Source organism: Natator depressus, chromosome 2 (genome assembly GCF_965152275.1).
Source record: "Natator depressus isolate rNatDep1 chromosome 2, rNatDep2.hap1, whole genome shotgun sequence".
NCBI lineage: Eukaryota > Metazoa > Chordata > Testudines > Cheloniidae > Natator > Natator depressus.
In genome coordinates, this window is record NC_134235.1 from 238,236,781 (window position 1) to 238,246,689 (window position 9,909).

The 9,909-nt window shown below is 44.3% G+C and overlaps 1 long non-coding RNA gene across 1 annotated transcript; it reads left to right on the forward strand.

The window, feature by feature from the left end:
- Window positions 1-322: 322 nt before the first annotated feature.
- Window positions 323-1,749, forward strand: LOC141981782 (uncharacterized). Its single transcript, XR_012637916.1, has 3 exons — window positions 323-425; window positions 511-691; window positions 1,523-1,749. It is a non-coding gene; the product is annotated as an uncharacterized LOC141981782 (long non-coding RNA).
- The last annotated feature ends 8,160 nt before the right edge of the window (window positions 1,750-9,909 follow it).

Sequence of the window (9,909 nt, forward strand, 5' to 3'; positions counted from 1 at the left end):
GGTCTGAACCAGAGTAGAGACTGGGGGCAGAGCAGGGACGCAAAGACTATACTGGAGTGGACAGCAGGCAAGGCTGGAGTGAGGACTGGAGGAGGGACTGGAGCTAGGACTGGAGGCCTGGAGGAGCAGGACTGGAAACAAAAGCAGGGCAAGCACACTGCAGGCATAGTACACATGGAGCAGTCACTGTGCTGCTGCCACTGCAAGGCTCAAGTAGCAGGCCGCAGGGCTCTCCTGCTCAATCAGGAAGCACTCGGGCTTGGAGAAGTCTCACTGGGCTCAGCTACACTTGGTGGGTTGCCTAGCGACCAGCTGTGCTTCTGACAGAATTATGCTGTGCAGAATAAGGGTACGTCTCCTATTCAGTAGTTCCAGGCCAAGATTTACTTTTATCTCAACGACAAACAAAATAAATCAAATATTAAGTAAGTACAAAGCATTTATCATTAATGATAAGTTTTCATTCATCAATCTTAGTGTTTTTATAAGCTTTATTTCACGTCTCTGCAGAGAGAAAGTGGCTATATTTGTTAGATATGTCATCTACTGACACCTAACTTCAATTGGAACTGTGGCCAATGGGAGCTGAGGGGGTAACGCCTGCAGATGGGGCAGCACAAAGAGCTACCTGGCTGAGCCTCCACATTGGAGCCAGAGGGGGACATGCCGCTGCTTCAAGGAGCTGCTTGAGGTAAGTGCCACCTGGCGTCTGCACCCCCTGACAGCCTCCTCACCCCAACCTTCTGCCCCAGCCCAGATCCCCCTCCAGAACTCTGAACCCCTCAGCCCCAGCCCAGAGCCCCCTCCTGAAACCCAAATCCCTCATCCCTGGCCCCATGCCAGAGCTCGCACCCCCAGCCAGACCCCAACCCTCTGCCCCTGCTCGGAGCCCCTCCTGCACTCTGAACCCCTCAGCCCCAGCCTGGAGCCCCCTCCCTCACCCTGAACCTCTGATTTCTGTCCCCACCCCAGAACCCGCCCCAGGCCAGAGCCCACATCCCCTGCCTCAGCCCAGAACCCCTTCCCATACTCCAAACCCCTTGGCTCCACCCCACATCCCAGAGCCCCATCTTGCACCCCAAACCCCTCGTCCCTGGCCCCGTCCCAGAGCCCACACACCCAACTGGAGCCCTCACCCTCTCCCACACCCCAAGCCCCTGAGCTAGCCCGGTGAAAATGAGCGCATGAGTAAGGGCGGGGAGAGCGAGCGACAGAGGGAAGGGGGAATGGAGTAAGCAGGGGCAGGGCAAGGCGGGGCAAGAGAGTTTGGTTTTGTGCCAGTAGAAAGTTGGCAACCCTAGGTACAGATATGATAAGTGGATCATGTCTAAGGAATCTTATTTTACAGTTTAGATGTGAAACAAACAATGAAATGACAGAATTTAAGGAGAAGATTATTTTAATTTTTCAAATTCTGCTTCTGGTACAAGTAATAAATGAGAACACAGTGCGTAAAATATTTAATTTATCACTTGAAAGACTTGTTTCTGCCAGCTCTGACAGTCTCTCTTTTATCAATTAGCGTTCCTCCATTGTGCTCTGTCACACCTAGCAGACCTCTGACCAGCTGTAAAGATGTTATTGCAGACCAGTTTGATCTCCACATCTACAAGATCTCACTCCTTGTCTACATGAACTGAACCTTGACTTTGTTAGCTCTTGCACAAAGAGAAACTAAAATTAAACTAAGCATATGACTCACTAAAAATATACCCTGAACAGCTGATTTCTAGTACAAGGGCAGAAATACTGGAAAACATGAAGAAATCCCCATTTGAGGAACTTAGCAGCAAGTTTGTTTTCTTTCTACGTTGCCTGGCTTTCTCACTGTAAAACTTTCAAAATACATTTCCTTTCCTTTTAGTATCATTTGAGTATTTGGTAACTGTATATGAGCTGGTGCTTGGAAAAAAGAAAATAAAACTTTGTACTAAGCAAAGATATATTTATCCATTTGTACTGGAGGGTCAGTGCACAGTACATTCAAAAACTAACATAATGGACAGCAATTATATCCTTCTTATTAATGTACGTACACAGGTAATATATAATATGCCTCTAATGAAGAGATAAATACCATTAGTTTTTAAGGTGGTCTTTGATGAAAACTATCCTCATTAGCTGGTCAGCTACCATAAAATGCTCTTTGCATTGGTTTATATTTTGAAAGGCTGTTCATTTTGACCAAGTCTATGTTTCTTTTTAGTTACAATACACACAAAGAAGGTATTCTGTTTGCATAACAAATAGGGGAGTTGCTATTCTTCATTCAAAGGCCTAAAGTCACATGCAGACAAGGGTGTTTGTACTTGAACAAGAGTGACTCTTCATTGTTCCTCTTTGTTATTTGGTCTTTATTGTTCTTGTCAATGGTTATGTCTCGAGGTTGCCCCCTTGGGGTGAGAGTAGGTGCCTGACTTACCTCATTATTCTCTGGGCAGAACAACCCTGTGATCCGGTTCTGGGGTATGGAGTATATTCTTTCAGCTGTACATCTTGGCAAAACTGTCCCCTTCTGGGAGATATAAGGCAGGTCAAAGAAAAGAAAAATACTTCCATGGAGGCCCTCTGCCTCATGCAAAGGAGATGGCCCAGGCCCTGCAGGCAGTTTTGGCTCCCATTCTTCTGCATGGCTGAAGGCCAGGGCTTAGTATCAGGGATTTCAGCAGCCATGACAAACAGCCCACCTTCTTCAGCGGGCTTGGGCAGGTTGTGTTTTCAAGACATATGCCAGTTAGTACCACAAGGCCTCAGTCTGGGAGCCTGGGTCCCTAGCTTTGCTTGCTTATGAGTGTTGCCCTATCTGCACTGAGTTCTTCCCTTTCAAGAGTGCACCCTCAGGCCTGCCAAGGCTTACAGGTGTGGCAGGTTGCAGCTGACTGTTACCACATTTGGTGCTAGTGTAATACAAATAATAAAAATAATAATCAACAGATAATGAGTGTATTTTCCTGAATGCATTAGCCCAGCCACCATGTAATAGTTCATGTTTTGGAGGAAGTGAGACTGCTAGAGGCAATAAAAGAAATGAATGAGAAAGCTTGAAAAAGCCTAACTAGGTATTTAAATATGTGATCATCTATCATCAGTGAAGTGTAATCTAGATGGAATTATCATGAGGTGGGTACACAATGTGTTGAAAGACCATACTCAAAGAGTAGTTATCAATGGTTTGCTGTCAATCTGGGAGGGTGTATCTAGTGTGGTCCCTCAGGGGTCTGTCCTGGATTGGTACTATTTAATATTTTCATTAATTATTTGGATATGGAAGTGGAGAACAGGCTTATAAAATTTGAAGAGAACATCAAGCAGGGAAAGATTGCAAGCACCTTGTAGGACAGGATTAGAATTCAAAATAATCTTGACAAATTGAAGAACTGGTCTGAAACCAACAAGATGAAATTAAAGATAGGGAAAAAATCAAAAGCACAGAACTACAAACTGGGGATTATAGTGGATCAGAGACTGAATATGAGTCAACAGAGTGATGCAGCTGTGAGAAAGGCTAGTTTCACTGTGGGGTGTATTAATAGGAGTGTTTGTATGGAAGACATGGGAGGCAGTTGTCCCACTCTATGTGGCACACACACACACACAGGCTGAGGAGGGACTTGATAACTCTCCAAATATGTTATGGGCTGTTATAAAGAGGATGGGAATAAATTATTCCTCATAACCACTAAAGGTAGGATAAGTAATGGGCTTAATCTGCAGCAACACAGGTTTAGTTAAGATAGAGGGATAGCTCAGTGGTTTGAGCATTGGCTTGCTAAACCCAGGGTTGTGAGTTCAATCCTTGAGGGGGCCATTTAGGGATCTGGGTCAAAAATTGGGGATTGGTCCTGCTTTGAGCAGGAGGTTGCACTAGATGACCTCCTGAGGTCCCTTCCAACCCTGATATTCTATGACTCTAAGTCACATAGTAATACTAATTAGAGAATGCTTTCTAACTATAACAGTAGGCAAATTCTGTGATTGGTTTCCAAGGGAAGTTGTGGAATCCCCATTACTGGAAGTATTTAAAAAGAGGTAGGGATGGTCTAGGTTTACTTGGTCCTTTCACAGCACAGGGGTCTGGACCTGGTGGCTTTAAGGCCCCTTCAAGGCCTATATTTCTATTATTCAAAGCGGCACAAAACCAGGGGAAATTCAGTGGTTGAATTAAATTCCACTCTGATATTGTATGTATTTGAACTTTAAACTCAAAACCAAAGTTCAGAATCAAGATATATTTTCAGACCCATATGAGTCTGAAACTAAAAATAATGTTCCCATACTCTGGGAGCTGAATCTGCTGTGTTTTGCACAGGTCCATTCCCATCCTCACAGCGCCGAGTTCTCTGCCTCTAAAATACACCCATTCTCAGCTCAGAACTGAGCCTACGACATGAGCACATATCCTCTCCTCCCCCACAGAAATACATTGTGATGACACCACAGCATTAGGGCTAGGCTGATAAGTTAATAATGGCAATAGAGCCTCTTTAAAAAAAGAAATTAGGAATATGAACAGGAATCAGTTTACATCCAGTAAATCTAGAAAGTACAATTTAAAAGTCTTACAGCACTCTTTTGGACATGACTTATATATGATTCAATTGTGTCTTAGGAAACCATAGGCGAAGGACAAGAGAAAGCCATCATCCATTAAACCAAAACTGGCTGAATTCCAAATGCCAATTTAGAGTACTTGATGCTTTTCATGAGCCTGCCCTAGATCTCTCGGTAAGAGGGGCAAAGGTCTTGGTCAAAGACTGAGCAAGAAATGGTGACAGTTTTGAATTGCCCATTGCTGAATTGAGCTATATAATCTGAACATTCCCAGTTAATGCCTTCAGGATCCTCAGGCTTCCAAGTCTTGTGCTTTAATGGTACTGAGCTACGGAAGGCCATTTGAAAATGGCTTGTATCCAAGAAAACTCTTTAAGAATTTTGGGTCATTATACAGTCTGAAACACTGGCAAACCTGAGTTCTGTACTACTGTGTCACGACCTAATCGCAGTGATAAGGATTTAGATATATTTTGATAAGGAGCAAAGAGGAATTCTTTGTAGAACAAAGGCAGATATGCAATCACTATTTCAGAGTTTCTTGGGGCATTGTGCAACTCATCATAAATATGCGACAAAGCTATTTTTTAAATGAGCCATCAACATCTAATAAAAATGATTTGCTGAAAATGTAATCACAAGAGACAAACTCCTGTTGCACATAAGAAGGAAGAGAATGGGAAAATTTCTAAATATCTGGCCTATAGCCGACAAAAAAAATCTTGGCATGGGGTGATATGAGGTGGCAGTGTGAGAAGAGCCTTTTCAGGTAATGTTTAGAAGTGAAGAGGGATAGAAAGATGGTAATGCTTACCGAGGTCACTCCTCAAGAATTCCTGGGGGGTATGACCTCCATTAGGAACAATGACATGATCCTGAAGTTGGATGATACAAATGGATCCTTGCCTTCGTGCAGAGCTCCCTGGTTGAACATAGGGCTCCCCATGGATCAGAGCTACTACATTCTATATTACTTAGATGTACCTTATTATCCTGGGATTTTGCCTTATAGCACTACCTGAAGTAGAATAGTGGCAGGGAACGGGCATTCACAGCTGACCCAGCTCTCTTATTCGTGAGTAGGGCTCTGAGTTTGTCATGGAGGTCACGGAAGTCATGAATTCTGTAACTTTCTGCACCCTTAATGTGTGGCTGACCCTAGAGCCGCCCAAGCAGCTGGCCCCAGGGCCAGCTGCTCAGACAGCCCTGGGGACAGCCACACTGGCTGCTGCCACTGGAGCGGCTCCACAGCCAGCCACTCGGGCGGCCCCACAGCCAGTTGACCAGCCGCTGCTTTGGTGGCCCCAGGCAGCTGGCCCTAGGGACCACCTGAGCAGCGGCAGGTGTGGCTGGCCCTGGAGACCACTTGAGAAGCGGTCCTGGGGGAGGTGGGAGCATCTGCCACTCGGTGGCTCCTGGCAGCAATCCTGGGGTGGCAGGAGTAGTGGCTGGCTGGAGTGACAATGGGGCCCCTGGGGCGTCCCTCGCTGCGGCAGCTGGAGCAGCAGCAGGCCCCCCAGGGCTCCTGCCCTCCAGCTGGTGCTGCAGACCCCCTGGGCTCCTGCCCCCCCCCCAAGATTCAATCAAGGTATTTATGGTCTAAGTCATGGACAGGTCACAGGCCGTGATTTTTTGATGTCTAGGGTGCAGTGTGACCAGGAATCAAGTTGTCTGTTCAGTAAAGAAATGCTCAGTAAGCCCTGCTTGTTTTTTTGTGGGAAATAAATAGTTCCATTTCCAAACTGCTTCAGAGGCAAATTGATGTACTCACAGCAGTGAAGGTGTTAACAAAAGGGAGGGAGGGTTGTGATTTTACTCCTCTGCACATTAGTATCAGCCTGATGTTCCCAATGGATGCATCTGCATTCAAGGCTAGAAATGGCCTCAGTAATGAGGAGGGGGAACAGCAAATAAAGCAGAGTCTGTCTGTAAACTTCAATGAAGAATAAAAGCAAACAAAAAAGATGCTGAGTTTTATGAGTTCCCAAAAGATATTCTTGCAATGGGGTTTTCATTTCCTGTTATTCTGCTGGCCATGCCATGGACAGAAGTTTGTTTTGGGGGGGAAAAAAAGATTTGCGGTACAAATGCCAAGTTACACAATAAATTCAAGCACTTTACTAACCATACTATTCAGCTGTTGGCAGAGAATTCAACTGTGGTTGGTTGTATGTGAGGTAAATTAGGGCTTGATGTTTTTGGAAAAATGAAACTTACAAGTTACGTTGTGACTTGGACTACGTGCCCATCCAGGGTAGTAAAAGAAAGTAACAAGTAACATTTATTCCTTAACCTATCTGCATGGTCCTAGGAGTAAATGGGCATTGCCTACCTTATTATCTCCCTGAAGCAAGGAGATGGGGAGCGGGTGGAGCATTGGATCTACATCCTTTTCACTTCCTAGCTAGTGCAGCTGGGGCAGCACCCCAGTGGGGGCAAGTAGGGTCAAAGAAATAGAGGAACTGAAGCAATTTGCTGATGCTATAGTCCAAAAGTAAATTACTCCCCTTGAGGAGAGCTGGTCAAAAATAATTTTGACTGGAACTTTTTTCAGCTAAAATTGCAGATTTGGGTTGACTGAAACATTTTTTGAATTCATGTCAATTTTCCCAAATTGTTTCAGTCAAACTTCCCCCCTCCCCCAAACTTTAAATAAATCCAGAAATGTGCAAAACATTTTGACTTTTTCTATCTGAAAAGACTTGTGTTTCAAAATGCCCTTTCCTTGTTAAAAGGAAAGTGATGCTTAAAATCAAAATGTTTCATTCTTGATTGGTTGTTTTCAGATCAACCTGAAACAGAAACAAGTTTTCAGAATTGCTGGTGATACAATAAATAATAATAATAATAATAATAATAAAAACATGATTCTCACAGCTCTCCCCTGGAGTCATGTGGAACACGGTGACTCTGGGATATGTCTGACACACAATGCCTCCCAATGCTACTTCTGGGGCTGGGACTGCTCAGGCTCATGCTAAAACTCACAATCTAGCTCTAAAACTGGAAAAGGCATTCAGAGCTGCTTCAGACATGAGTCTTGGGTTCCACTGATGACATTGCAGCACACAGCATTACGCCAGAGCATCATCCTTGGCCAGCATGAAATGACTTAATATAGAACAGGTGCTATAACTGAAACATTTGTAATACTTTTCGAATGTGAAACATTTAGTCTGTCACTTTGCCCTTTCACCTAAGTCTCTTTTAAGCCACAAAGAGTTCTGTAAATAGAAGTTACTTAGCACAGTTCTAATAATCCAAATTATTTTATTTTGTTGCCGTGAATTCCAATCTAGTTATTATTAGAGGTCAAACAAAATATTTTATTTTCCAAATTGCACATGAGTTATTTAAGATTCTAGTAAAAAAACAAACAAAAATCTCAACTGGAGTTAACTAAGAAAAGGAAAACCTATACAAAAGAAGCTATTCCTCCTGGGACTGATTTCTTTCCTTTTTTTTTTTTTTAAATAAATAGACATTATAGGGGAAAAAGACTTCTAGTGTTCCTCCAGAACTATTGAAACCAGTGGAATGATACTAAGGAAAATTAAACATTGACTCATATCAATGGAAGAACAAATAGGTGAGCAGGGGTCAAAGTATTTATTCCAGACTTCTAACAACAGAATGGCGATACAAATTTAAGTCTAGATTTTGACTTTAGACTCAGTCTACCCGTGTTAGGCTACGTCTATTCTGAGCTAGAGAGCTTGTGCACAGATACTTGTACTAGTGTCAGGGCCAGGGCACGGGCAGCCTGGCCTATGGGGTAGCATCGGCATCAGGCATAGGCCGAAGGTCCAGGAACCAATGACCAGGAATCAGGCTGGATTGGAAGGCCAAGAAATCTAGAATAAACAGATACTGGAGAACAGGGATCAAGAGTCAGCTATCAAGAGTCAGGCTAAGTCAGGGTCAGAAGGCAGGAATCGGTAAACACAGACTAGGAGTCCATGGCAGGGTGAAGCGCAGTTATACAAACAGCTTCCTTTTTCCTGTCCTGGCTTAAATATGGGCTGCACCCCAATGAGAAGTCTTGGAGCTCTCTCAATCAGAGTGTAGGCAGGGCTTGTGCCCCAGTTGGGCTTCATGGACTCCCATCCCACCTGCTGCCTATGAGCTGCCAGCTAGATGATTGGAGTGTGATGACTCCCATGAGCACAGGTTTGAGACTTGCAGGGCCTGACATCTAGTGCTCATTGAGCTAGCCCTAGTATAAATAGCAGTGTAGCCATGGTAGGATGGCTTAGTCGTGCCAAATATGTACCCACCGGTTTCAGCAGGGTTTGTACTTGGCATATGCCTCTACTGCCATGGCAAAACTGCTATTTACATTGACACTAGATTGATTAGAGCTAGTTTGAGTAGGTGTACACAGGCATGGGAATCATACCCCAAGGTTGTAATGTTGACATAGCCTTAGAAACTTATCTGGCCCCCATTACCATCATGTTTGAGTACCTCAAAATCTTTAATGTATTTATCCTCATGATATTTGTGAGGTACCTCAGTGTTATTATTCCCATTTTACAGACAGAGAAAAGATGAACAGAAGCTAAGTGACTTGCCCAATGTCATACAGGGAGTCAGAGGCAGAGCAGGGACTCAAACCCCAGTTTCAAGCTAGTGTGCTAATCACCAATCATCCACCACATCTTAATAGGGTTACCCTATTAAGAATTGTGAGTTACTATTCCTCATTTGCTCCCTTCTTGCTCATAGGGAGGGGTCATTTATTGCTATTCTCTACCCACAGTAAACTATTAACAGCCCCTGCCCTTTGCATCTTTGGCTCCTTCTGTTCCATACACCTTTGCCACCCACCTTCTTGCTGGGAGGGAATAAGTGAAAAAATAGTCTACGTGCTTGGGCTCAAGGGTCAAGTATCCCCTGATGTAAAGTGGGGGTGGAGGGCTCTTATTCACTTCTGCAGGAACATAGTCCAACCAACAATCTAGCCCCTACTGGATGGCTGCTTAGTGATTGTGACATGTGTCAGTGTCAAAAGGCTGGACAATGCATAAGGTTTAGGGCACAGCTGTGCCTGGCTGCATGCTGGTTTAAGGGAAAAGAGGTTGCAAGATGCTGCCTTAGCCCACTGCATGGGCTACCTGTATTGATATCTAGTTGTTAGGCTCCTAACCTAAGACTTGAGGGGGACAGGGTCAATCGCCTCACTCCACTACAAACTTCCTGTGTGACAAGTTACTTAGGGACAGATTTTTAAATGCATTTAGGTCCTTAAAGATGCATATAGTCACCTCGTGGGATTTTCTAAAGCGCCGACGTGCCTAACATCTATTGAAAGCTGTATTACAGTCAAATGGCAGATACACAGCCTGGTTTCCTCTC